Source organism: Pseudonaja textilis, chromosome 2, assembly GCF_049901715.1.
Source record: "Pseudonaja textilis isolate UNSWEBS1 chromosome 2, rPseTex1.2, whole genome shotgun sequence".
Taxonomy (NCBI): Eukaryota; Metazoa; Chordata; class Lepidosauria; order Squamata; family Elapidae; genus Pseudonaja; species Pseudonaja textilis.
Genome location: NC_141991.1, coordinates 233,018,630 through 233,046,378, shown reverse-complemented (window position 1 = coordinate 233,046,378; position 27,749 = coordinate 233,018,630). Strand labels below are relative to the sequence as shown.

Below are 27,749 nucleotides of genomic sequence, written 5' to 3'. Positions count from 1 at the left end.
AACAGATGGCACACTAGGACACATCATATACCAGAAGAAAACACACAGCAACCGCTACCTCAACACCCAATCCCACCACCACCCAGCACAGATAAACTCTGTGGCCAAAACACTAATTGCCAGAACCAAACGCCTGGCAGACAAGCACACATAAAGATTGAACTATGCACCCTGACTAAAGTACTGACAGCCAATGGCTTCCACAAAAGTAAAATCACAGTCCTGATCCACAAAAACACACTGAGACATAATGGAGACCTAGAAGATGAACAGCCCTATGGAACAGCTGTCCTGCCCTACATAAGAGGTACTACAGACAAAATCAGTAAGATACTACACAGGCATCACATCAAGACTGCCTTCAAAACAGACAGAAAAATAGCAGCCATCCTTAGAAACCCCAAAAGATAAAATTGACCTGGAAAACCAAGGCATATATGAAGTCCCCTGCGCATCATGCCCTGCCACATACATCGGACAGACCAATAGAAGAATAAGTACCCACATGGATGAACACAAAAATGCAGTAAAAAATCTGGGACACACTTCCTCACTAGTCCAACACATGAAAGCCACAGGTCATAGCATCGACTTCAATGGCACCAAAACCCTAGCCACTATAGAAAACCCCAGCTACAGAATTATCAGAAAAGCCATAGAGATTGAAAATTGACCTGAAAGTATGAATAGAAGACTACACCAGACTTTCAATTATCTGGAAGCCTGCACTTACAAACAAAAGAAATCTCCACACCACAAGCCAAGCAAACACCTGGGCACAAACAGACTCCCCCCTGATACCTCCAGCTCAAACACACCCCAACCAGGCACCCAGATGAAACCTAGCTTCCTAATAAATGATAGCCGTCTGTTTACTCAAAGTCAAGCTGCACTAAAAGCCTCCAATACAAGAAACACAATGTTGCCAGCTAATCGAGACAAAAAAAAATGCTACAAAACAGACAGAAGATATTAGAAACACCAATCAAGCAGAATACAGCAAACTCCAAGACCAATAAACACAGACCAAGACCCCCAGCCAATAAGAATGAAGAAAAAACCATTCTAACACAGCAGTAGGCTAGCACCAAATTTAAAACAGAAATGGCTGTGAAAGTCTGACTCACAGACAAACACAATACAGGAGCCTGATGAAGGCAGATGAGATTCTGCCGAAATGTTGCTACAACTTTAAAAGCACAACTGTAATGATGTAGGAAAATACCTGAACAAAGCTGAATACCATACATGTAAGTACCCATGAAAACTTAAGAAAACAAATACATACATACATAAGAAAACAAATACATACATACATACATACATATATATATATATATATATATAATATAACTATAATATAATATAATATAATATATCGCCAAAACCGAACACTTCAACAGCAGAATAATCAGAGAAGCCATAGAGATAGAAAAACGCCCACACAGCATGAACAAACGAGATGACACCTCCCGCCTTCCAGCCATTTGGAAACCCGCCCTCATGAACAGACGAGTACCTAACATGAAGAAGGACACCAGACCCACACCCATGAGAGCCACACAAGATGCCACCACCACACTTCCATATAGAAAACAGACTCCCACCCATTCAGAAAATGAGACACGACCATGGACCAGAAGCTGCACTGCAGCTGCATCACTACCCACTTCAAACCCCTCTGAGCCATACATGAAGCAAACCGACACCCACTATGAAGATGCAGCAGGACCACGTACTAGAAGCCAAACAGCAAGATCACAACTCACCAGCTCAAATCCCCCAGCAACTAAGACTAACCTGAGCACAACCAAGCCCCACCTGAACAGAACACGCCTCCAACCAATCAGAACACGGCTAACCCCCAACCAATCAGAACACAGCCAAACCCCTACCAATGAGAACACACCCCCACCCAATCAGAACACAGCCAAGCCCCCACCCAATCAAGTCTCACCCCACTGGCAGTTAAAAGGAGGAAGCAGCTGCAATCTCACATTACTCTGAGAAGCACAGAGCCGGAGACAGAAGCCTGAAGATGATGAATGAGACTTCATCGAAACGTTGCTAGATACTTTGAATCTTACGCGGAGAAAACCCGAACAACCAAAGATCCACATACAAATACCCAGAGAACCTCAGAAAACAAATATATATATATATATATATATATATATATATATATATATATATATATATATATATATATATATATATATATATATCTTATATATATAAAGCCAACTTCATTTGCTGGTTTTTCTGATCCATGTTTTTTCCCTATTCATTTGTTGGCTTAAATAGTCTGTTTCATCCAAACTTTCTATTGTTTCTACCAGTTCATGGGCAGTTTGGTCTTTATTCGTTGTTCTTTGCAGAACCTTTTCAATTTTCTGGTCTATATCATCTATTGATATTTTAATACTTTGAAACAACAAAGTCATCTTATTAAAAAGTCCTCTCATTTCCACAGCTGTTCCTTCAAGTCCAGTCATGATAGTGATATAAGTATGTTAAACAGTAAAAGTCTCAATCTATTTCAAGAAGAATTCAAAATTATAAGTTTCCAATCATTATTAATGGCACCTTCCTCTCAGATTTCCATGTTGCCTTTTTTTTCCCAGCAGATGTTTAATTTCAGTCAAAAGCCATTTATTACAAAGCATAATCATTATTTAAACAGGCCAATTCCAAAATTTACGCCATATTCTAATAGTCCAAGCTATTTTCCAAATTCTTTGAGTCTGCTCTGTAATTTTGGTCTTTTATTCTGGTTTTCCAGTGGGTTTTTTTTTTATAAAATGCCTTTCTTATTTCCACCCCCGATAAGTGTAAGAGTTAATAAACAGTTAAAGGTTACAGCCTTCCACCAGATGGCAAATATTCCTTTCCTCTTCTGTAAATTTCCAGGAGTCTAGGAGTCATTTTTCCTTTCCTCAATAGATGGCACTCTCAACTTACTTTTCAACATAGATCTCACAAGTGCTTATTTTCACAGCTTAAACAATTTTTTTTACTCTCTTATCACTGATTTTTTTATTTTCCTTGGGGTTAATTTTTAAGTAGAAGAAGAATCATCTCACCCAGAAACAATCCTTGTTTATTCTCTTTGCTCCTGCACTTTCTTAGGTGCTTCTGTTGTCCCCAGCTTCATGGTAGCCATGTTGACTGCCACTGCTCTTCGTCTTCAGATGTGGGGGATTTTCCAAGTTAGGAAGGAGAGATGCAGCTCTCCTCAACCTTAAAGGCACCCCCATTTACTTCACCACCTCTAGAGCGTGGCTATGGCTTCTTTTAGAGCCCTACAAAGGGGAGAGTTCAGAGCAGGGCCACAGAGCTTGCAGTCCTCACCTCCAATGTCACCGGAAGCACAGTCAGAAGTCCCCTAATCTATTGTTTTAATAAACAAACTTAGACCAAAAAAACCAATATAGATAGAATAAACCAAAAACATTATAAGCTCCCAAAACAAACAAATCAAAAAGGGAAGCAAATAAAACTGGCAATCATACAACTAGCCCTTGAATATCCTGACATTTCATAACATTGTGGTTTTCCCTTTCAGAATATTATTATTCTATTCAGTGTTAAAACATTTAACACCAGCTATGAAGCAAGCACAAGGTTAATTTCCCTTCCATGAACTGAACATATAAAGGTGTGAACTACATTTAAACAACTGCTGTTAAGGGAAGTATGAAGACTAAATACTTGTGCAATTTTATTATCATGGAGTGAGAGAAATAAGTTTGACTTGCACAGGCACACTGATCTTTAATATATCATATGTATGGATAAGCCTTGAACAAAAATGGAGCTCTATAGATATTAGGCTAACTTTATGATATTTAAAGAGGTTTATTTTCCAATTAACATTTAACTGCACACCATAATTAAATATTGAGTCTTCCTATCTAGACTGAAGCCACAAGATCAGACAATGACCTCACTAGACATCTTAAATGATAAAGGGTGAGGCTAATTGACTCCCTGCATGAAAGCTCTCCAAGAAAAACTCCAGAATCAGAAAGAGTATTCGCTAATTCTGTAGGTGGTGCTCTTCTTTTCTAAGTGAATGTTGCTGAACCAATCTTTGATTTAATTGGGATGGGTGGGTGGAATAGAGGGGCAGGAAAAATCCATAGGTCTTCCAATATTTTTTTTTAATTTGTGAGCCAAATTTCAAAATTCAGTTTAATCTATGTTGGTGTAGTGAACATTCGTATACACAAATTTAATTTGAATTCCAAAGTGCAGAATTTGAGGATGCAGTTGTAAGTTTTCCAACTCTCTCAAGAATAGAAAAGCTTTTCTTTTCTTTTCTTTTCTTTTCTTTTCTTTTCTTTTCTTTTCTTTTCTTTTCCTTTCTTTTCCTTTCCTTTCCTCTCCACTCCATTCCATTTGTAGGACTTACAAAACCAAGATCATAAAGAAAAATCCAGGAGCATCTGAAGTTCATTAATTAACTCAATTGCAGGCTTTAGGCAAATTACTTAGGTCTGTATGTCTCTTCAATTATAGTCAACTCTAAGCAGCAAAATGTAAAAACACAGTTAAAGTTAAGGAAAAGTATAAATATTTGATATAGTTAATCTAATTGAGAAAACCTCACAATCATTCATAAAGCTCTGCTTTATGGGATTTTACGCCCATGTGTTGCAATTTTGGAAACAATTAACCTCCTGTTTCACAAGGAAAAGATCATGACAAGACAATGATACGCAGCAATAAATCTTGTTATAATTCAAATAAGGGGAAAATGTCTGAGTCAGGCCTTTATAATAGGAGGGTACAGAAACTACCCAATGCTTCACAACCTATCCAGAGCTTGGTAAAGCAGAGTCCAAAGTAGTCCAGATGTAATCCAGTCTGAGTTTATATTTACACAGACTTATTGTATATATGTGTATATGATGTATAAAGCATCAAAATGCATACACACAACATGCATACACAAACATACACATTAAAGTAATAATAACCCTTTAAATTTTCTTCACTCTACACTGCTGCACTAATTGTGTACAGAATAAAGAAGATTACTTTGATGGAGATGTTGAAGAAACTTGCCTAGGCAAAAGGACCTGAAGATTTTTTTAAACCAAAACAGCAAAACCACAGAGCAGGGACCAAGAAGAAATCTCCTGATTTGCTGGAGAATAAGAAGGAGGAAGAAATACCGCAAAATCAGATGTGAAGCTGATGTCATCTCTAAATCAATTCTGCAGAAAGGTTAAAACTACTTGATTGAGATTGACTATAATAAAGAATTTTGCAAGTATGCTGTATGTTCTCTTCTTTCTTAGTTCAGTAAATTGGGGAGATATTTTCTTGAGTCACTTGAAACAGGCTGAACAGTCATTTGTCAGAAGTGCTCTAAAGCATCTCACAATGAGTAAAGAAATCTTGAACTGGATAATCACTAAGGTTGGTTCCAACTTCATGATTCTGTGAGAAAAAAGGAAACAAGAGAAATAGCTGCACTAGGATGGCAAAAGAATGGAAATCCAAATTAGATTAAGATGAAAAGAGAAGTGTTAACTACAGAAAAGAGGAAAGAGAAGAGAAAGAAAAGCTTTATTTTGTATTGCAAAAACAGATTTAAACAGATTTATCAGGGAAGGAGTTTCTTGCAAGCAACAGCTATTCTTTCAATCTGTTTTTACTTCTCACTAATTATTTTGTTTGAGATTTTTCTTCTATTCATGCCAGTAAATGTTAGATACAACCCAGCCTCAACACAAATACCAATCCACAGGTAATTATTTGGGAGGAAAAAAACTTGCTTTCCAATCAGAACAAGGAATGTTAAAAAGCATTCTATCTTTTGCCTTTCCCCTTTTTCCTGAAGTGAACATACCCAAATTAATACCTGGTTTTTCCTCTTCCGTTCCTCTATCTCTAACTTCAATACTCTTCTCAATCCTTCCTTCTGTTCCCAAGCATGTCATTAATGTTTAAATAACTAACTGTTAAAAACTGAAGCTGAGCTTCTTAACTACATGGTAGAGCTACAGCTCCACAATTATTATTGAATTGAAGAGAAGGTGTGTTTGAGAATCTTCTCCTCCCTTGAATAAATGAGAAACCCCCTACAATGGTGCCCTTGTGTGTCAGTAATTTTGAAACTCATAAGGCAGGGCTTCTCTGGGGGGAATCAGAGGTGGTATTCAGTAGGTTCTGACCAGTTCTGGAGAACCAGTAGCAGAAATTTTGAGTAGTTCGGAGAACTGGCAAATACCACCTCTGACTGGAGATTTTACAGTATCCTTCCCCGGCCACACCCACTAAACCACGTCCACAGAACTGGTAGTAAAAAAAATTGAATGCCACCACTGGGGGGAATGGGACAACTTGCCACAGCCAACTTGCTACAGCCAACTCATTGCAGCCAACTTGCCATGGCCAACTCACCATGACCAACCTGCAGCAGGCCAACTCACCACGGCCAACTCATTGCAAGACAACTGATTTGCAGGACAATTTAATAATTCTATTTAATTATTTAAAATATTTTTTTAAAAAAATTTCCATTCACATTTCATTCTGTTACTCCTTTTGAATCCTTTCTTTAATGATTCTATTCCACCATTTCTTTGATATTAATGCAACACTTGTCCTGCTGCAAGTTGGGTATGGTGAGTTGGCTGTAGCGAATTGTCAAGAGATACTGGGAAGAAATTCAAGAAGGTGGTTAAAGAGAACTCAGCTGCTATCTTGACTTTTGTGACACTCCCTTCTCCACAGGTGAAATGATTTCAGGCATCCCAAACAAAACAAAAAAAACTTCCTAGGACAGTTATCTACTAGACTGACAGAGGAAAGACAATCAAAAGCCATCAGAGGAACACAGCCCCAGACCTCCTGCTGCTTCATTGACTTTCACTTTTTAACAGGCAGAAAGTTCATATATGAAGAAAACAAAATGAAAGACTGGTTCTTGGCCTTTGGAAGTGGTTGAAATATACAAAATAATAATTTGTTAAATGTGTCAAAAGCCAGCTGTCAGGTTTCTACTCTCTATATGCAAACTGATGTTAAATTTGCCCAACCCTTTTGAAACAAAGGAAGCTTTCTTTTTTTTCCATTAATGTTTGCGTTCAATGTGGTTTTTTAGAACAAAATGTACCCCAGAATTGAATTTCAGATTAAGTGAGACAAATTATTCTAAAGTTATGTTATTGTTGAGAGACGACTGCTATAAAATCTTAATTCTATTAGCTAGTACAACCCGGGCGGGGGGTGGGGGGGAATATTTATTCTGAGAAAGGACTATTGGTATGGGAAATGCTTGTCTCATTTGTGTCATCCTTGATTATTATTTACCTTTCCCCCCTTTCCCAGCTGAAGTAGCACCATTAGTTCCCTACAGGGCAAAGAAGAATGTCAGTACCAAAATAGATATGGTGTCTATTTTGCATCATCGCTTATTGCAGGAACCTGAAAATAAGATTATGGGTCAAGGTCCCATGGAAAAATTCACTGTAGCTCAAGGGTGTCAAACTCAAGGCCCACAGGCCGGGTTTATTTAGATCTGGCCCATGGGGCCACCCTCGAAACAACAAAGGACCATGACTCTGCCAGTGAAAAGGGAGCTTGGGAGGGCCCTGTGTAGCCCTCCTGGGCTCTATTTTCAGCCATGACAGTCTCTTGCAGCCTCTGCGAGCAAAAATGGAGCTCGGGAGGCCCCTGACATGAATAACATCAAGGTGCCCCCAACACGAGTGACATTGAGCTGACCACACCTATTCTGGCCACGCCTACCCTGGCCACACTTACCCTGACCATAAAGTGGGTGAGAATTGAACTGCCAAACTGCTGACAGCCAGCAATCAGTAGAAGTAGCCTGCAGCACTGTGGCACCAGGGCTGATATATTCCTTAAGATGATCCAAATTATTGTGCCATTACTGTTGCTTTAGATGCTGGTAGTGAAATACTTCATATGCCCCCATGCAGCAATTGACCATTCCTGGTGCAGATAGATACTACATTCATGTCACAGCACATTCTGAAACATCTTTTGGGAATAAGATCTCAAGTATTACATAGCTCTAGTTTTTAATTTCATTTCACTCTAGATTATGAAGCACATTTTCTGTCATTCAGAAGACCCACTGAGTTGCAAACACACAATATTTACAGAACCTTTCACATTAAGTAGGTTCAGTGTCTTAGATCTGATAGTGAATCTCCAGCCCATCTCTTACTTTATTGTCCCCTTGTCACACACCCCTCTTAACTCGTGCAATTTGATTTTTGTACTTGCTCACTCTTCACCTGATATCTCCAAGAATGTAACAAAGTTTTACTTGATCACAATTTTACCAGGTTTTGGCCTTGTAATATTGGTTGTACGTTGATGTTTTTTTTTGTCGAGAATATTAGTATTAATTTCTTGCCATAAATTGTTTCTTTGCTGTGTGCATAATTTGGGATCCCTTGCCATAAATTAATAAAATGTATTACATTTACAAACCCACTGAGTGAAAAAAGGAAGGTATCAATTGTTGCTGCTGCTACTGTTGATGGTGATATGAGATCAATAAGGATAACCATTGTCAACTCAAAAACACTACCTGGTATAAAAATTTTATTATGAAGGAATTTTTACTGAGAATTGTTTCTTGTAACCAGGAGTTTAATTTGTGAGAACAAAAGGCATTTTAAACCAGGCCTCTTGCCAGACAAGCTTAAGAAACGGCATTTTCTTCCAAATAAACAAAGCATACTTCATGTCAACTATCAAACACAGACTCTGTGCAGCCTTTGATAAACAGAACTTTTCCCCAAGTGAGGCAGATTGCTGTAAAAAGGTGACTTGTAATGCAGGAGCGTTGTGTTTGCTTGTATGCGTTGTCAGGATTAAGCCATACATGACACATTTTAAAATAGGGAAGACTTCAATGCAGAAATTTCAGGTCCTGGATTTTCATTTTTAAGAAAACCATTGAAATGGACCTCTGTTAGAGAACTATTCTATGCATTCCTTGAGCAAAGTCCACTGTAACCCCCTTCCAAAGGGTCACTGAGTCTAAAAAAAAATATTAAAGGCCAAATGTGATTTAGGAAAAGGTCAAAATGTTACAAGGTTGACAAATTTTGCAGCAGTTTGCCATTTTCACCTAAGGCTTTGTGGTGAGCTGCTAATTGTGTATATATGGTGAAGGGGTGTGCCTGGGCCCTCAGACAAAATCTCTTAATGGCTTGAAAAAACTGCCAACTGCAACTGTCTTCTGTGCTGGGCCAAAGCTCTGAATGAAACCATGAATGAAAGACTCTCAGAGTTATCGTGCCATCCATTGCTTTTCTATTGCTAGAAGAAGGGATCGCATAGGGGTCATTGTGTGAAACATTGGCAGGCTCCACATTTAAAAAAAAACTTGTATCTGAAGTAATTTAAGAGCAAGTTTCAAGAATGAATGCTTGGCATGAAATAAATAAACAAGTCACAAAAGAGTTAAATAATCTTACGAGTAACTGGAAAGATTTGAAATCTGCTATATTTACATAATATATACTATTATATTATAATATTATATCAGGGACGTGGTGGGTCAGTGACTAAGCTGCTGAGTTTGTCGATCAGTTCGATGGTTGGAATCCCTAGCACCACGTAACTGAGTGAGCTCCTGTTACTTGTCCCAGCTTCTGCCAACCTACAGTTCGAAAGCACGTAAACATGCAAATAGAAAAATAGGGACCACTTTGGTGGAAAGGCAACAGTGTTCCATGCACTGTTTAGTCATGCTGGCCACATGAGCACAGAAACGTCTTCAGACAGTGCTGGCTCTTCAGCTTTGTAACGGAGATGAGCACTGCCCCCTAGAGCCAGAAACAACTAGCATGTATGTACGAGGGGAATCTTTACCTGAATACCAGAAGTGGTATTCAGCAGGTTCTGACCAGTTCTGGAGAACTGGTAGTGGAAATTTTAAGTAGTTCGGAGAACTGGCAAATACCATCTCTGACTGGAGACTTTACAGTATCCTTCCCCTGCCACGCCCACAGAACCAATAGTAAAAAAAAAATTGAATCCCACCACTGACTTATACTTACATATATGAATGTTATTAGGTGTTCTACTGTACTTCTCAGAGTTAGCATTGAATGAGAAGGATAAGGCAACCCATAATGCTCCTGATATGGTTAGGTTGTCCATCCACATTTATCCAGCCCTATCAAGTGACTTTCAGTTGAGAAGTCATGTACTCAGATTAACATTGTATTAATATGGGTGATTTAAAATATTATGAACATAATACTGCGAATATTTGCACATGAAGGTAAGCATGCTTCATTCATTTCTTTTGTGCTTGCTTGCTTGCTTGTTAAAGTGCTTTTGAAAACCACCCATGAGCAAAGTATTCTCCAAGTAATATTCAGTACCCCTTTTATAGCATTTTTTTTAAAAAAAGGCGAAGCAAAGTATAAAAGCAAGTTATCTCAGTTTCGTCATAAAAAACAAAACAAAGAGTAATATGTGCAGTTGTAATCTTTCAAACCACTGCAATATCTTAAACATGGAAAAGCAGAAAATACAGAAAATCTTTCATGGGGAAGGAGGGGTCAAAAAGTCAAGATCCATTACAATTCCCTCAAAGTCTCATCTTTTTCATATGAGTATTGCAACTTGGCTGTTTTGATATGTCCAGGGTGGGATTCTACCAGTTCACACCTATTCTCTAGAATCAGTTTTTAACATTCTAAGCAGTTCGAAGAACTGGTTGTTAGAAGAAATTACTGGCCTAATCCTGTAAGGAAGGCAGGAAGGAAACATTCGGGTGTTGCTTACAGAAACTGCCTCTCCATTAACCCTTATTACATTCTTGGCAGGACTAGACTTCCTGTCTCAGGAATTTCTCTGGAGTTTTTTTTCTTTCCTTTGCTGGTACTTTGTTTGTGTGGAGTGATCATTCAAAGTTACAATGACACTGAAAAAAGTGTCTTATGACCATTTTTCACACTTACAACTGTTACAGCATCCCCACAGTCATGAGAGGCCAGGCGAGGAGATGTGTGCCTCGATGTAAGTGATATTGAATTGGCCATGCCCAGCCAATAACATGACCACCAAGCCACGCCCACCAACTAAGCCACGCCCACAGAACTGGTTGTTTAAAATTTTGAATCCCACTCCTGGATATGTCCTGCCACACCTTTGAAATTTTCTCAGGTGCCAGCTAGCTTTCTTGGTGAGCAGACTTCATGCCCTTGGCAGGTTCCCCCTTTCATTTATTAACCAAGAGTTTCCAAAAATTATTTTAGCATTCTCCCAAGTACACCTGAGAAAGGTAGCACTTAAGTTAACTTGACCCAAGCAACCAACTACAAGAAAAATGCTAAAACTACTCAGAATTTTGAGAATTGTGTGGATTCGTTTGAGTAATTTTCACACATTTTTGGGGGGGAAAGACCAAGGTTTGACTAAAAGCACAGACTTATAATGAGTAAAATGGAGAAATAATATTGATCTAATTCTGCATCCATGTCTAGGTTTGCTAGAACTGACGTAGATTTAAGCCACCAGCACTGTTGCTAGCCCTTTGAGATAGTCCAGACAAAAAGCATAAGCCAAAGCACTAACTCTATCTTTATTGTGAAGTTACTTTAACAAAATCTTGCAAGGCTGAAAGTTATTTTCCCTTACTTTCTTTTTACTCTCCAGAAAATTTGTCCAATCTGCAGCTCTTCCCTCTATCTCCCAAGATCAATTTAACATACTATTGCAGCATGAATGAACAGGGTAAAGGGGTACAAGATGCTGCTTCCTGTAATAAGTATTCCACTGGAATAGCACTGAATAACCCATTTGAACAAGAGTTGATCTGGATTACTAGAGCCACACCAGAATATAACAGATTAATAGAGTTGGAAATAATTTTGGAGATCTTCTAGTCCAACTCCTGCTCAAGCAGGACAACCTACAACATTCCAGGCAAATGGCTTTCCGGTCTCTTTTTAAAAGCTCAAATGACAGAGCACCCACACCTTCTTAAGGAAAGATGTTCTACTGGTTAATTGTTCTCACTGTTAGGAAATTTCTTCTTAGTTCTAGGTTGATTCTCCTCTCAATTAGTTTCCATCTCTTGCTTCTTGTTCTGCCTTCTGGTGCTTTGGAAAATAGGTTGACTCTGTCTTCTCTGTGGCACCTCCTCAAGTATTAGAACACTGCTATTATATCGTCCCCAGTCCTTCTTTTTAATAGACTAGATATACCCAATCCCTGCAACTGTTCTTCATATGTTATATATGTTCATATATATATTCAGCTATACACCAGGGGTGAATGCAGTATGATAAAAGCTCCATTTTTATGTATGAAGGACTTAAAATAAAGATAGAGCTGTGACAACACTATTATGACTGCCATTTTGACTTTTTCACCATAACTTGTAGATATTCTGATGTGCACCATTTTATTATTTATTTATTTATTTGCCAGAGAAACAAACTGCCACAATAAATATGGTTGCTGCCAGATCCTCCAGTAAGTCGTAACAGGTGTAAATAGGAGAAGCGTGCCACATTTTCAACTCCTACTCTAGGTGGCAGTAGTAAACCTCCTTCACGGTTCAACAAGGTCTGAGATCCTTTCATTTTCCACAACAGAGATCAGGGATCCAGAACAGCCAGTTACTAGAAGAGAAGTTAACCCATTGCAGAACACTTGACATATCCATTGAGCCAATTATAAAGCCTTTCTTCTCCATTTCCCCATCTGTTATTTATATTTCACAATTTTGAACTGCTCATGTCCTCCAAGGGGGAATCTGGGTGATGTATAATAAGACATTATAGCTGAAAGATATAATCCTTAATTATAGACAATATAATTTTCCAATTATCTTAATACAACCATAAATGGCAGTATCTTCCTATTCACATCATCAGACCTCAGCTCTATTATTTTCAGGTTCAGCACAAAGCCTGGAAAGTTGTAGGTTTGACTGTCTCCATTGGGATCCCCAGGCCCTCTAACAAAATCATGCCTTCAGGACCTGTTGAAAAACCAACAAGGCAGGACCTGCTCATACCTCAGGGAGTGGGGAGCAGAGGTAGTAGGTCCTGACCAGTTTTAGAGAACCGGTAGTGGAAATTTTGAGCAGTTTGGAGAACCAGCAAATACCACCTCTGACTGGAGATTTTGCAGTATCCTTCCTCAGCCATACCCACCAAGCCACACCCACAGAACTGATAGTAAAAAAAAATTTGAATCCCACCACTGGCGGGGAGGGGGGGATGACATTATAGAGAATGGTTCTGACCATTCTCCAAAATTGTTCCACAATTGCTGGATCAACTGTCTAAACTGAATTCTTCTAAAATGTAAAGGAAAGAGAGAAAGACAGAGAGCACACTAAGAGACAGAAACTGGTGGACGGGAGTCAGATCCACAAGAGAAAAGTGGGGCAGAATGCATATTGGTGGGATGACAGCTCCAATTAATAGCAATAGCAATAGCACTTAGACTTATTGTATTTTCCCCAAAATAAGTGCTTGTCTGATTTTTAGGCATGCACCTAATATAAGCCCTACACCAAAAATAAGCCCTAGTGAAGGGTATGAGTGTGGCCAGCACTGGAGGCAGTGAGCGTACGTGTGGGCCAAGGGTGTCCTGCAGCAGCTGCAGCCCACATAACACAGATAAGTTGATTATCTGTCCAAGAAGCAGGCAGAGCCAGAGGCAGGGTGATCTGGATGTGCCATGTGGGCTGCAGGAAAGCTGAGAGTCAGTAGGCCGGAGCAGGTAAGTGGTTGCAGGAGGCTTGTCTTGGTTAAGGTTAAACCAGGATTCCTTGAGGACCTTGAGATCAAGGGATACATGTGGTCCCCAAGGATGCTGAGATCATCAGGCCTGCCTGTGGCCTCAAGATCCTCAAAAATTTCAGGGCCACATGATGACCTTAAAGTAGGGGTCCCCAACCCCCAGTCTGTGGACTGGCACCGGGCCATAGCATGTCAGAAACCGGACCGTGCAAACAAGCAAAGCCCCATCCATGGGATGCAGGCAGTATATGAAATCACACCACCTTCAGTCTGTGATAAAAAAACTTCTCTTCATGGAACTGGTCCCTGATGTCGAAATGTTTCGGGGCAACTGCCCTAATGCTATTGCATTTAGCTTTTAAGAGGAACAGGAAATAATTAACTACATAAGAAATAACATGCAGTGCAACTCTCAGAGTTGAGAACAGCCAAATGGCAGAGAAACTCAATTGAATAAATAAAGTTAAATGCAATTAATATATGCTCCAAGCCTGCCAACTCAGATGTAGGAACAGCTTTATGGCAAAAACAAAGATTCTTGAGGGTACACAAGAACAAAATAGAATAAAAAGATAGAGGAAAGAGATCATCGAACAAGGAATGACATTAAAGGAGGATATGGCTGAAGGATCTGGCCTCCTTTATACTACTTAGAGGATCCTGAATAGGTTGAGAGTTGGAGTCCCTAAATGTAAAACCAATATGCTTAAGTGGAGGCTCTTAGCTGATAACAACATGCTATGTGAATGTGCAGAGATACACAGAGCCCAGTCCATCTGCTGATATGCCAGCTACTACCAGACACATGTACCGATAATGACTTATTTTTGGCCAACAACAAAACCAAGAAGCTTTGTTGGCTTCACTCCGTCAGTTTACAATTTGATCTAGACACGGAAGAAGAAGAATGTGATTAATTAAAATGCTATTTTAATTTGATTTATATGTAAATAACATCCAATTCAACTGTTGTTCTGCCCTACCCACTTCTTTTTATTATTATAATTATAATAATAATTATTATTATTTTATTTGCGTACTTTTTAGAATGCCATTTCTGGCATGCCATCAAAAGCAAAGTGCAATCCCCAGCTTGGTAAAAAAAAAAAAACATTATACATGCCTGAAATAATAAATTTTTAATAGGAAGACTCATGGAGGTTCCATTTTTCTTGCCTCCTTTCAGCTTCCATGCCAGGTCTGGTGCCTCATACTGCATTTTGCAGCTATTTAATATACCTGTAGAATGCTTAGTCTGTGCATTTTTGTCCTATTCTTTAAGATTCTGATAGAGGCATGCTTTTATTTGATGATCAGATCTCTATTCTGTCCAGTTTGATGGACAAGGTTTACTTGAGATTGGTGGCAAGAACATAAAAAATGGTCTCCAAAAGCCAAGGAGAAGTGATAACCTTGATGGTGCTATGCATTGTGTATATTCCCTGGCAATGAAATTGATAAACCTAATGTAACATTCCATGGCAGTGAGACACATGCAGTTGTTCTTGGCAGAGAAGATTATGAAGAAGACCTTAACTCAGAGGTCTCCAAACTTGGTAACTTCAAAACTTGTGGACTTCAATTCCCAGAATTCTTCAGCCAGCTGGCTGAGGAAGTCTGGGAGTTGAAGTCCACAAATCTTAAAGTTGCCAAGTTTGGAGATCTCTGCCTTAACTTATAGCCTAGTGGTGCTTGTGATAATTGTAGCTGATCCAGAAGAGTAGCACCAGAATCCCCAAGAGGTCAGCCAATACTTTATTCAACACTTCATCTCTCAGACGTTACCCAAAAGAACAATGCATTTCTTTATGTGGAATAGCAAGGCAAAAAGTGCTAAACAATTCAGAAGCAGCCAGGCTGCCAAGATTGCAGAGGACACAGGAATTACAAAATATTTTGTGGTGTCAAAAGCCATAGGGCAGGATACGTGGGTGGCATTCATTGCACAAACTGAATTTTGGACACTGTTCCACAGTGCACTTTTGATGACTTTCCTCTTCATATGGTTATTGTGAATCATTCTTTCAATTGCTCTAATTCAAATGTATCTACCAAAATGAAGAAGAAATGAGGGGCACCTCATTGAAATCCTCTCAATTATTCCCACTGCTTTGCAGGAGGCATTACATCTGTTCAAGAACTTTGCTTGCAGTGTCTCTCCTTCCTAAAACAAAACCAGCAAAGTATGATTGTGCTCCTCTCATACATGCGACAATATCTGGTTCTCCATCCATGACCTGCTACTGGAATATTTTGCATTTTAAACTAAACTATCTTTGTCTTGCGGGCAACACTGTTGGAATGACAGGAGGATGATGATGCAGGAGTTATTCCAAACATGAGAGGCCTCCATATCAGTGAGCTGAATTAGGGACTGTGTATTACAGGACAAGAAGGTCCTCTCCTTTTTGGATTAGTTTTACCTACTGAATTTGTCTGGTGAAGATCGATGTAAATTGTGTTCTGCACATTATTGAATAAGAAATTTACAATCCTGGCAAATTCATTAATAAAAGTAAAAATCATATGAGATGTTTAGCATTCTAATCAGACGTGGTTTCAGCAGGTTCTGACCAGTTCTGTAGAACCGGTAGCAGAAATTTTGAGTAGTTTGGAGAACTAGTAGGGGAAATTTTGAGTAGTTTGGAGAACTAGTAGGGGAAATTTTGAGTGGTTCAGAATACCACCTCTGACTGGTCCCACCACCATCTATTCTCTGCTTTCCGAGTCCCAGCTGATCGGCTGGTCTTCTTTTGCTGCCCTGCACAAGAGAATGGAGCAGGAAAGCAGGTTAGTGGGATAGGGAGAAAATGGGGATTTTACAATATCCTTCCCCTGCCACACCCACCAAGCCAATCATGCCCACCAAGCCACACCTACAGAACCGGTAGTAAACAATTTTGAATCCCACCACTGATTCTAATGTGTTATATATTCAGAATACCCAGCAATCTATGCAAATTTCAAACTGCATTTCTCATCTTGTAAAATGATTATTTATTAAAACATCTGGAAGTACTTGATAGAAAATTAATGCTATAAAACCAAATGAAGGGTGCCCATTTATTCATGAAGCTGTCTTCTGTTTGACAACTCTCCCTGGTGCTTGTAAAGACAACTTTGCTATGTTTGCTGAATCTTATTTCTTTGCTCATTTCTTTTTTATACTAATGACTCCCAAGGAAGCTATTGAGGGATCTTGTAAGTTTTCTTTTCGGAGGATGAAGAAGCAGATGACAGCCAATGTGAGCAACTGAAATAATGAAAGAGCTCAGGTGGAAATGAAAATAGGATTAAAATATTGAAATAGATTAGAAAAACACATCATTGACCATCTGATCTAAACAGCATGCATGGTCATTTTTTAAAAGTCCATCTAGTATAGTAGAGCAAAAAGGGTTTTATGAAAAGTCAGTAGGATTGGAACTTTGGTATGTGGCCAATAAAATTCTATTTTTATTGCATCATAGATGTTCAAATATATCAGTCTCTGAAATGCAAATAGCAGTATGTGCATACTTCAGATATGAGGTCCAAGCTGTAAAGACAACTGCTATTGTCTGCAAATGAGTAACAAATATTAACAGATTAGTATTGACAAGTTTGCATTTGACCCAAATAACTCTGTATCCCATCATCTCCAGCCAGCATGATTAAAGATTGTGGATGATAGGTTCTATAGTCCAGCAATAACTAAGGAGACACTGATTTATTTCCTTGCTCATGGTCTTTTATTTGACCAATAAAAAAAGATATAAATAAAGGAGAATATTTGTAGCTCATGGTTGAAATGAAGGGACCTTGTGCCCCCTGAGCTTGGTTGTTCCCTTGCAGATGTTTCATTAGTACTACTAGCACTGATTATGTTACGTAGTTTGGGTAATGAAATGTCTACAAGAAAACAATCAAGCTCAGAGAGCATCAAGAACCCCTCAAAAAGGATGTTGGAAGGTAATCAAGCTATTCTCCAAAACTAATAGAGATAGAGCTCAGGAACAAAAGGATTTCCTATCTTGATAGCAAGAAAAGTATTATCAGTGGCAGTTATAGCACTCTCTAGATCAGGGATGTCAAACTCGATTTCATTGAGGGTTGCATCAGAGTAGAGTTTGACTTTGGGGGACCATGATGGACGTGGCCATGGTGAGTATGGCCAGCTCAACGTCAGTCGTGTTGGGGGTGCCTTTGGTGGCCTGAGAACTCTGCCAGTAAAAATAGGCTGCTGAGCTCCATTTTCAGCTGCAACGGCTTCCTGCAACCCTCTTCCAGGAAAAACGGTGCTCAAGAGGACCACCCGCAACCCTCCCAAGCTCCATTTTTGTTTGCAGAGGCACCACTGGCTGGTCCTTTGCTGTTTCCAGGGCAGCTCCATGGAGCAGATCTAAGCACCCTGTGGGCCAGTTTCAGCTCCTGGGTCTTGAGTTTGATACCTCTGCCTTAGATGCAGATGCATGGATTTCAAGTCCCAAAAGTTTTAGCAGTGGACACATCTGGGGAAGCAGCCAGATTAGGCAGAGATAGGTTTTTTTTTAATGAATGTATTCCTTATCCACTGTGAATGTATTTTTTACCATGGGAGTTTAATGTTAAATTATTCATTGGCCCATTTTGCTTGACATGATGAAAAAGGATGGTTGAAATGGCTCCAGACCAATTGTAATATCAATGCAATCCCCTTTGGAAAAAAATAAGTTTCCTTTTCAGTTCAGGACTTTCCAAATTTCTTATCATAGAGGATTAAGAAGCCCCAAAAACTTTAACCTTAGACTGTCTACTATTGACCTCACCCCTTTCCTAAGAGATCTGTAGGGGGCATGCACCAACGTGCCTACCGTCCCTGTCCTATTGTTTCTTTTATTTTTTAGTTTTTTATATGTATCCATGTATTCATAACTACCATATACACTTGAGTATAAGTCGACCCGAATATAAGCCGAAGCACCTAATTTTACCACAAAAAACTGGGAAAACTTACTGACTCGAGTATAAGCCTAGGGTGGGAAATGCAGCAGCTACTGGTAAATTTCAAAAATAAAAATAGATACCAATAAAATTACATTAATTGAGGCATCAGTAAGCTAAATGTTTTTGAATATTTATTTCAAAGAAAAACAGTAAACTAGCTCTGTAAGTAGAAAAGAGAGTCAACAAAACCAATATGGTATCAACAATAACTTTAAAAGTACAAAAACCTTAGCTCAATCCACAACCAAGCTAAAACACAAGAGTTACAATCCTTTAAAACTGGATTCCTCATCATCATCTGTATGACCACGCATCAGCATATTCCCAGCATGGCATGATCTGTTCACTCGAGTATAAGCCGAGAGGGGCTTTTTTAGCACAAAAAGTGTGCTGAAAAACTCGGCTTATACTCGAGTATATACGGTATGTTTTTACTTATAAATTGACAAAAATAAGCAATTGACAAAAATCAATCAATAAAAATAAAATAAAAATAAAAACATGTTAAACAATACAAATTATATAATCCAACAATCTGACATAACTTTTGACTAGTCTCTCTGTGGCCTGCAGAAACCCTGTGAATTCCACTGTCTTTTTCTAACTGCCTGCCAATCCACTATTAGAAGGCTAGAAGAATGGGATTGCGGCTATTACCTGCAAAGAAACAGTGATCTAGACATCATGGAATCTCCTCAATCTTTACCTCAGGCAAAGCAGGTAGGACTTTTGTCTGCTGTTGCTGCAAGGAGAAGCAACTACTAATTTTCAGTGTATAATTAGATGGAAAGGCTACTAAAAAATCTACCTCATCTGGATAGAGTCCTCCTAGAGCATCGTTCTGCTGTTGGGCATAGTATGTTGCATGGTGTTTGTATATATAAGTATATTTTAAAAATCAAGATGGTGGTCAAATTGTGTGGTTAAAGCCCCATCCCATTTTTCTGAGACTTGGTTAGCAGGCCCTTGCAATTTTATTTTATTTATTTTTTTATTTCATTTTTTATTTGTCAATTGCTTACAAGATAATAGGTATAAGTAAAAACATAGTTATGAATACATCGATACATATAAGAAAAATAAAAAATATATAAAAGAAATAATAGGACAGGGATGGTAGGCACTTTGGTGCGCTTATGCACACCGCCTACAAACCTCTTAGGAAAGGGGTGAGGTCAATAGTAAACAGTCTAAGGTTAAAGTTTTTGGGGTTTGGGGAAGAAACCACAGAGTCAGGTAGAGTATTCCAGACATTGACCTCTCTGTTGCTGACATTGTATTTCCTGAAAGCAAGTTTGGTGCGATTAACCTTGAGTTTGTATCTATTGTTTGCTCTTGTGTTGTTATGGTTGAAGCTGAAGTATTCACTGACTGGTAGGACATTGCAATATATGATTTTATATACTATACTTAGATCGGACCGAAGGTGGCGTAGTTCTAGGTTTTCTAGGTCTAGAATTTCAAGTCTGGTGGCATAAGGTATTCTACAATGAGTAGAAGAGTGGAGAACTCTTCTTGTGAAATATTTCTGGACTTCTCAACTGTGTTAATATCAGATATGTAATGTGGATTCCAGACTGATGAGTTGTATTTGAGTATTGGTCTAGCAAATGTGTTGTATGCTCTAGTTATTAGTGTAATAGTACCAGAGAAAAAGCTATGTAAGATTAGGTTAACAACTCTTAATGCCTTTTTGGCTATGTAGTTACAGTGGGCTCTAGCACTTTGGGATGAGTACTCCAAGATTCTTGACAGAGTTTGGATCATTAACAAGGTCTTGACTATTCAGCCTGTATTTTATTTTCTGATTTTTATGGCCAATATGTAGGACAGAGCATTTATTTGTTGAGATTTGAAGTTGCCATTTGATTGACCATTCTGATACATAGTCAAGGTCTTTTTGGAGGGTACTAGTATTGTCTGTGGTGTTGAATAGCTTTACATCATCAGCGAAGAGAATGCAGTTGCTCTTAATATGATCACAGAGATCATTTATGCAGAGTATGAAGAGAGTTGGTCCTAAAACACTGCCTTGGGGGACACCACTGTTGAAAGGTACAGAATTTAATAGGACACTCCTAATTTTGACCATTTGTTGTATGTTTGACAGGAATGCTTCTATCCAGTTATGCAGGTATCCAGAGATACTGTAAGATTTTAGTTTTAGGAGTAGTTTGTTGTGTACCACTGAATCAAAGGCGTTACAGAAGTCTATGTAGATTGCGTCTATTGCTTTGCCCTAATCGAGTTGTGTAGTCCATATGATTTTGCAGTGTAAGAGTTGCAGATTACATGATAGTTTTTTCCTAAAACCAAATTGTTTATTAGAGAGTAGGTTGTTTGTTTCTAAATGGAGGATGATGGATTGGTTAATAATTGATTAATAATGTTAACCATGTCTGCCTCTGTGATAACAATAGAATATGTAAAAATTTAAGCAGCATGCTAAATTCTTTCACCAGAATGTAGCCTTCTATAGCACACTGGAGATGAGTACTGTATTGTGTGCACTTCCCACAACTCTTTTGTGGCTGCTGGAGGTCTTAAGTTCATGCTGTCAATTTTTGGCAGGAAACTACTGAATCACAGCAGTGCAATTTAACACTGATTTTCAAAAGGTGAAGAAATATAAGCATATTAAACATCTGTATTGACACACATATAAAATTATAAAATCCCCTCTGAGTCCCTCAAAATGTACCCTCAAGGCCCACCATAGCCCCAATCTTTTCTACCACTATTATCTAAAATACAGTTTTTACCATCTGAGGAAAAATGCTAGAACACATTCTTCTATGTATGCTGTAGTAATCCCAACAATAGAAAATCAGTAAGATTTACAATGCAGTAAAATTCAAGACTTAGTTGGCAACTACATCTGTTAAATGCATATTGGAGAACAGAAATATTGAATTCTTAAAATTAAAACTTTGTCACGCACAGGGATTGTTAGTATAGAAAGAGGAGGATTGCATCCAGACAGCACAGAAGAGAAACAGAATATTTTTTGTATACCAAGACATACAAAATCCAATGGCTCCCTAGGACACACCGTCTACCAGAAGAAAACACATACAAACCGCTATCTACATGCACTCTCACACCACCACCCAGCACAGATCAATTCCGTAGCCGAGACACTCATCTCCAGGACAAAATGCTTAGCCGACGAACAACACCTAGAGACTGAACTACACACTCTCACCGGCATGCTGACAGCCAATGGATTCCAAAGAAAGAAGATTACCCACCTAATCCAAAAAGAAACCCCAACCAAAATCCAAGACAGAGAACAAGACAATGGCAAAGCCCTCCTCCCATATATAAAAGGCACTACAGACAAAATCAGCAAGATCCTCCAAAAACACAACATTAAGACAGCATTCTGCACAAACAGAAAGATATCCACCATCCTAAGAAACCCTAAGGACAAAATCGAATTAGAAAACCAAGGAGTATATGAAATCCCTTGCACTGCCTGCCCCACCACATACATTGGACAAACTAACAGAAGAATAAGTGCACGCATTGAAGAACATAAGAACTCAATCAAAAAAGAAGAACCGACCTCTTCCCTGGTCCAACACCTCAAAGCCACAGGACATGAGATTGACTTTAAAAATACCAGAACTATCGCCAAAACTGAACACTCCAGCAGCAGAATAATCAGAGAAGCCATAGAGATAGAAAAACGCCCACACAGCATGAATAGACGAGATGACACCTCCCGTCTACCAGCCATTTGGAAACCCACCCTCATGAACAGACGAGTACCTAACACGAAGAATGACACCAGACCCACACCCATGAGAGCCACACAAGATGCCACCACCACACCTCCATGTAGAAAACAGACTCACACCCACACAGAAGATAAGACAGGACCATGGACCAGAAGCCGCACTGCAGCTGCATCACTACCCACTTCAAACCCCACCGAGCCATACATGAAGCAAACCGACACCCACCATGAAGATGCAGCACGACCACGAACTCGAAGCCAAACAGCAGGATCACAGCTCACCAGCTCAAATCCCCCAGCAACTAAGACTAACCTGAGCACAACCAAGCCCCCACCTGAACAGAACACGCCTCCAGCCAATCAGAACACGGCTAGCCCCCCAACCAATCAGAACACAGCCAAACCCCCTACCAATGAGAACACACCCCCACCCAATCAGAACACAGCCAAGCCCCCACCCAATCAAGTCACACCCCCACTAGCAGTTAAAAGGAAGAAGCAGCTGCAAGCTCACATCACTCTGAGAAGCACAGAGCCGAAGACACAAGCCTGAAGATGATGAATGAGACTTCATCGAAACGTTGCCTAGATACTTCGAATTTTACGCGGGAGAAAACCCGAACAACCAAAGATCCATATATATATATATATATACATACATACATACATACATACATACATATTCTTAAGTTTTCGCGGGTACTTACATGTATCGTATTCAGCTTTGTTCGGATATTTTCCCACATCATTGTAGTTGTGGTTTTAAAGTTGTAGCAACGTTTCGGCAGAATCTCATCTGTCATCATCAGGCTTCTGTATTGTACTCCAATACAGTATACTGTACTCCAATACAGAAGCCTGATGATACTGTACTCCAATACAATACTCCAATACTGTACTCCAATACAGAAGCCTGATGATGGCAGATGAGATTCTGCCGAAATGTTGCTACAACTTTAAAAGCACAACTACAATGACGTGGGAAAATACCCGAACAAAGCTGAATAACATATATATATGGCATGAGGCCGAAAGCACCGGCCTGAGGATGGCGAGTAGGACCTCGGCGAAACATCACCAAGATACTCTTAATCTTACATGGGAAAAGACCCAAACACACCTAGACCTACATACCTGTACTCGTGAAAATCTATGAAAATAGATAGATAGATAGATAGATAGATAGATAGATAGATAGATAGATAGATAGATAGATAGATAGATAGATAGATAAATAGATGTAGGGGTTTTACTTTTATCTCAAATGTCTGGGCTTCACAATTTTCCATTCCACTGCTAGTTTTGTAAATATCCAGCCACTTTTTTTTTTGTTCTTTGTCTGTTAACTTTTTGAATACAGGCGAGATCTTTTTAAAAATTTCCAAGCTGAATGGTTTAGCTTGAAATAAAAAAAGGAGTTCTAAACATTACACATGAAACATAATAAATGAACTAGAAACTGGGCTGACAGTGGACTCAAAAACATCTCGGTTGAAGGTATAAATTCATATTTTTTGTTCAGTCCAGTGCAATATCTTTTGGAGAAATGTTGACGTGGACCAAAGTAAGTCTGTGGAGCTACTGATACCATAAAAGTTTACATTTTTTGGAACTAAGCTGTCCCTTGGTGACTACATGGAGGATTTTTATAGATTTCTTGGTAGCAATATAGAAGTGGGTTAACTGTTGCCTTCTGCCAAGATATTTTTTTAAACTTAGTCTAACCTACACACCTGGAATTCTCTAGAAGTGTCTAATCAAGGTATGAATCTGCTTGGACCCTGCTTAGCTTTTATTATCTAAATCATAAAATTATCTGGGGCAGCTACCTGAGCAATAATGAAGAGGGATCTTATTGATATTATTACTGCTCCAACCAGACTCACATCCCATTCACCTGTGCAATACTGGATGCTAAAGTCTTCCAGAGAAATAATTGAAAGAGTTGCCTTTTGGAAAAACCAAAAAAAGAAAAGAAAAAAACACACCAAAAGACAATAGAAAGAGAAAATGAAGGTCAAAGTGAACTGGACAATGAGATAGTCACTCTGAACATTTACAGTAAGATGTAATTTCATGTGCATTTAAAACCATGGCTTCTCATTTAAACTTGATTAGGATACATGCAAATTAGCCTTTTAAGTCCTTTTTCTTAAACACTCACTCACTCACTATCTATTGCCCAACTTGCAATGCTAACAATCCCGTTCTCTTTTATTATCTGGGATTTCTAATACTTTTAAGGGACTCTTTATTCTTTTCTCTTTTTTAAAAACAAATTTTATTCAGTTTTTCACATTAAAAACAAAAATTTCTTTTTAGTGGGCAACATATTTCTGGGTCATCACCTTTACATACAAATATGACAGCAATTATACAATCATATATGCATACTTGATTCTATTATTACCTTTTCCATTCCAAATTTTCAGTAAGGAGAGAAACAAACACATTAATTCTAGCCTCTTTCATTAATCTCAATCGAAACATCTTTTTGTTTCATTTCAATTATTTCAAATATAATCCTTTAATATTTATTTTAAAAATAAACAATATGTGTTTGCATAATAATAATAATAATAATAATAATAATAAGTTACCAATGTCTCTCCTTGCTTTTATTAGTCTATATTAACTTATTAATTTAGTTGGTTCTTTAGTCTGTCATATTCCCTTTCCATTACACATTCTTTTTATAAATTCTAGATTAATACAAATTTTAACACTAAAAAAAAACAAGTATAGGTTTCCCCCCTTTTACTGTTTTGAGTGTGACACCTCAATGATTAAAATATACCTTTATTCCCTCATCTTGATTCCCAATAAACCATTATTTTTAAGAAGTTACAATAATAACCATTACATCTTTTCATTTGGATTCTGCAGCATATTTCCCCCCCTTGATTTTTAGTAAGAGTTATCAGTATCTATATTACCCTATTTTCTAAATATTTTTAATTGCAGAAATATTCTTATTACCCCCTTTCACCCAGCAGAATCCCCTTTTTAATTCATCAACCATTATCTCTGAAAAAACAATTTCTTATCAACATTTTACTATTTCTGTATTGCTTTATTTCATGCACCTGTTTCTTACTGCTTCTCCTCCCCCTCTTTTACCCATATCTTTTCTTATTCCAGTTTATATCCCTCTCTTTCTTAATATCTTCCTTTCCCCTTTTCTGCTGGGTCTTTCTGTCTTTCCCAACTCCACAGGTATTCCCCCTTTTGATTGCCTTCTTAAATCTCAACTTTTTAACCTTCCTTCTATCCCCACTTCTTTGTAGTGTTCTTTGTGTTAATTGTCTATTTAAAATGTCTTCTCCTTGAATCGACTCCTCCTCCTCTGAAGCTCTTTCTTCTTGTTCTTCAATCGCCATTTCCATTGTTCTAACACAGAGCAAAGTGATTTGCCTCTTTCTTGTAGTAATTCTCTCATATTTTTAAGTTCCATTTTTAATTCCCGAAGAGATATCATCATTACAAACTCTTATATTTTATGATCATTAAAGTCCACCAAAAAAAAAAAAAACAACCCTTTTACTTTCCTTCTTTCTTCTTTCAATTTTCTAAAGTTCTCAGTTATTCCAGCCGAGGGTCTATACCAAAAACATCAATCAATCCCACAGTCAGTCTTTCCTTGCTTTTTTCTTTATTCTGGTTCTGCTTTCACTTTCTAAGGTTCTTACTTTGTTTCAATATTTCTTTAATGTCATAACCACACAAGTTCATTCAGAAACAGGATGCTTTCCCTTTTGTTTGAGCTCAAGTTTTTGACAAAAGGTGGTACTCTCCATTGTACAAAGTCTTCACCTTTTCCCCCTATTTTTTTATTTAGGGTTTTTCGAACTTCAATATTCCAGCACAGTCCAGTCTCCAATTTGTAAACTTTATTATTATTATTTTTTGACAATCTTAAGTCCAGCTTTATTTTATGCCTGTTTATTCCCAAAATATTTTAGTCCAATTTAGTTAAATCTTTAGTTCCAGCTTCTTCCTTTCCCGGTTCGAAGGCCTGCTTACCTGTCAATAATATTTTCTCTTTTTTTTCCCTGTCCCTTTGTAATTTCACCGCTCACTTTTCTTTTCTTAAAAATTCCATGTTACCTTAATCCCAGGGTACTTTTGTTTAGTTGTATTGCCCAGTTGTCCCGATTCAGATGTTATCCACCTCTTTCTTCCCTCCTACACAAATCTTAATCCAGCTGAGTCCTCCTCTTCGGGGTGGCTATTTTAAACCACCGCTGCAGTCGTCTTTGGGGGGAAAAGACCAAGCCCAGTGGGGGGAGATGCGGCTCCCCTCAACCTGGCTTGTGGCTTCCCCTTACTCTTCTGCCCCTCCAAGGCAGCTTCAGCCCCTTATTGTAATAATCGGGGCTCTCCAACAAAAGAGCATGGACCATAGCCGCAGAGAGTCACGATCTATGGTCCATCAGCAAGGAGGCTCAGCCTTCTTCCCCTAAGGGGCTCTTTATTCTGTACACATTGATCTTGAAGAGGTTCTTTCCCAGATAATCAGTTCTATAACAGAATTGGCATTACTGATTACTGGAGAGAGGGTTTCACAAGAGTTCTAAGGCTAGAAGATCATTGATTCAAACAATGCTTAGAAATGAGCATTCTTTTCAAATGTTTCCCATCAACCAGAAATGATACTTTGTGATTCCAGAAAGTGAATCTGAAAGAAGTGCAATAAAATGCAATTTAAGAGATTAAAACTCAAGGTTTGAGTTTTTCTTTTACAACACCTTGATAGATGATACAGATATGTCTGTATATCTACTATGTCTGTATATCTATATTATAGACAGTAACCTCTGCCAATATCTTTGATAACAAACTCATATTTTCTGTGACCCAAATTTATACAGTAGAGTTTATTTGCTTGTTTTAAACTGCCTTTCTTACCATATCTGAGCCAAATTGCAAAAAAAAAACAGTTGAGAACTAACTAGATGGCAGCAACGATACCAAAACCCCTCATTCTTTGCTATCCTCCAAGGGTCATCTGGATATCTGCAGCCCAAATATGGCAGGCGTAACTTTCTGGTCTCCACCTGTATCAGATTTTAAGTCACATTTTGCTTTGCCAATGATGGGAATGTAAATCAAATGCTGTCAAATGTTTGGGTAGACTGCTAAGCAACTGCTTCACACTGGATAAATTATCTTCTCTCTTCCTGGATTAATTCCCAAGCTAACAAAATCTGTGTCTACAGAGAACCTGAAGGCACTATGCAAAATCATTGGAAAGCAAACTCAATTTTAAAGAC

The 27,749-nt window shown here is 38.5% G+C and overlaps 2 long non-coding RNA genes across 4 annotated transcripts in view; one reads left to right on the top strand and one right to left on the bottom strand.

Moving 5' to 3' along the window:
- LOC148127415 (uncharacterized) overlaps positions 1-6,023 on the bottom strand; it is a 37,280-nt gene extending 31,257 nt beyond the window's left edge. For 2 of the 3 annotated variants that reach the window (XR_015742366.1, XR_015742367.1), the window contains exon 1: positions 5,873-6,023. This is a non-coding gene — a long non-coding RNA (uncharacterized LOC148127415). Of the gene's footprint in view, positions 1-5,860 lie in introns of all 3 variants that reach the window. The other variant, XR_015742368.1, reaches the window with a different exon arrangement.
- Positions 1-27,749, top strand: part of LOC148127414 (uncharacterized) — a 148,696-nt gene that overhangs the window by 60,103 nt on the left and 60,844 nt on the right. The window lies entirely within an intron of this gene.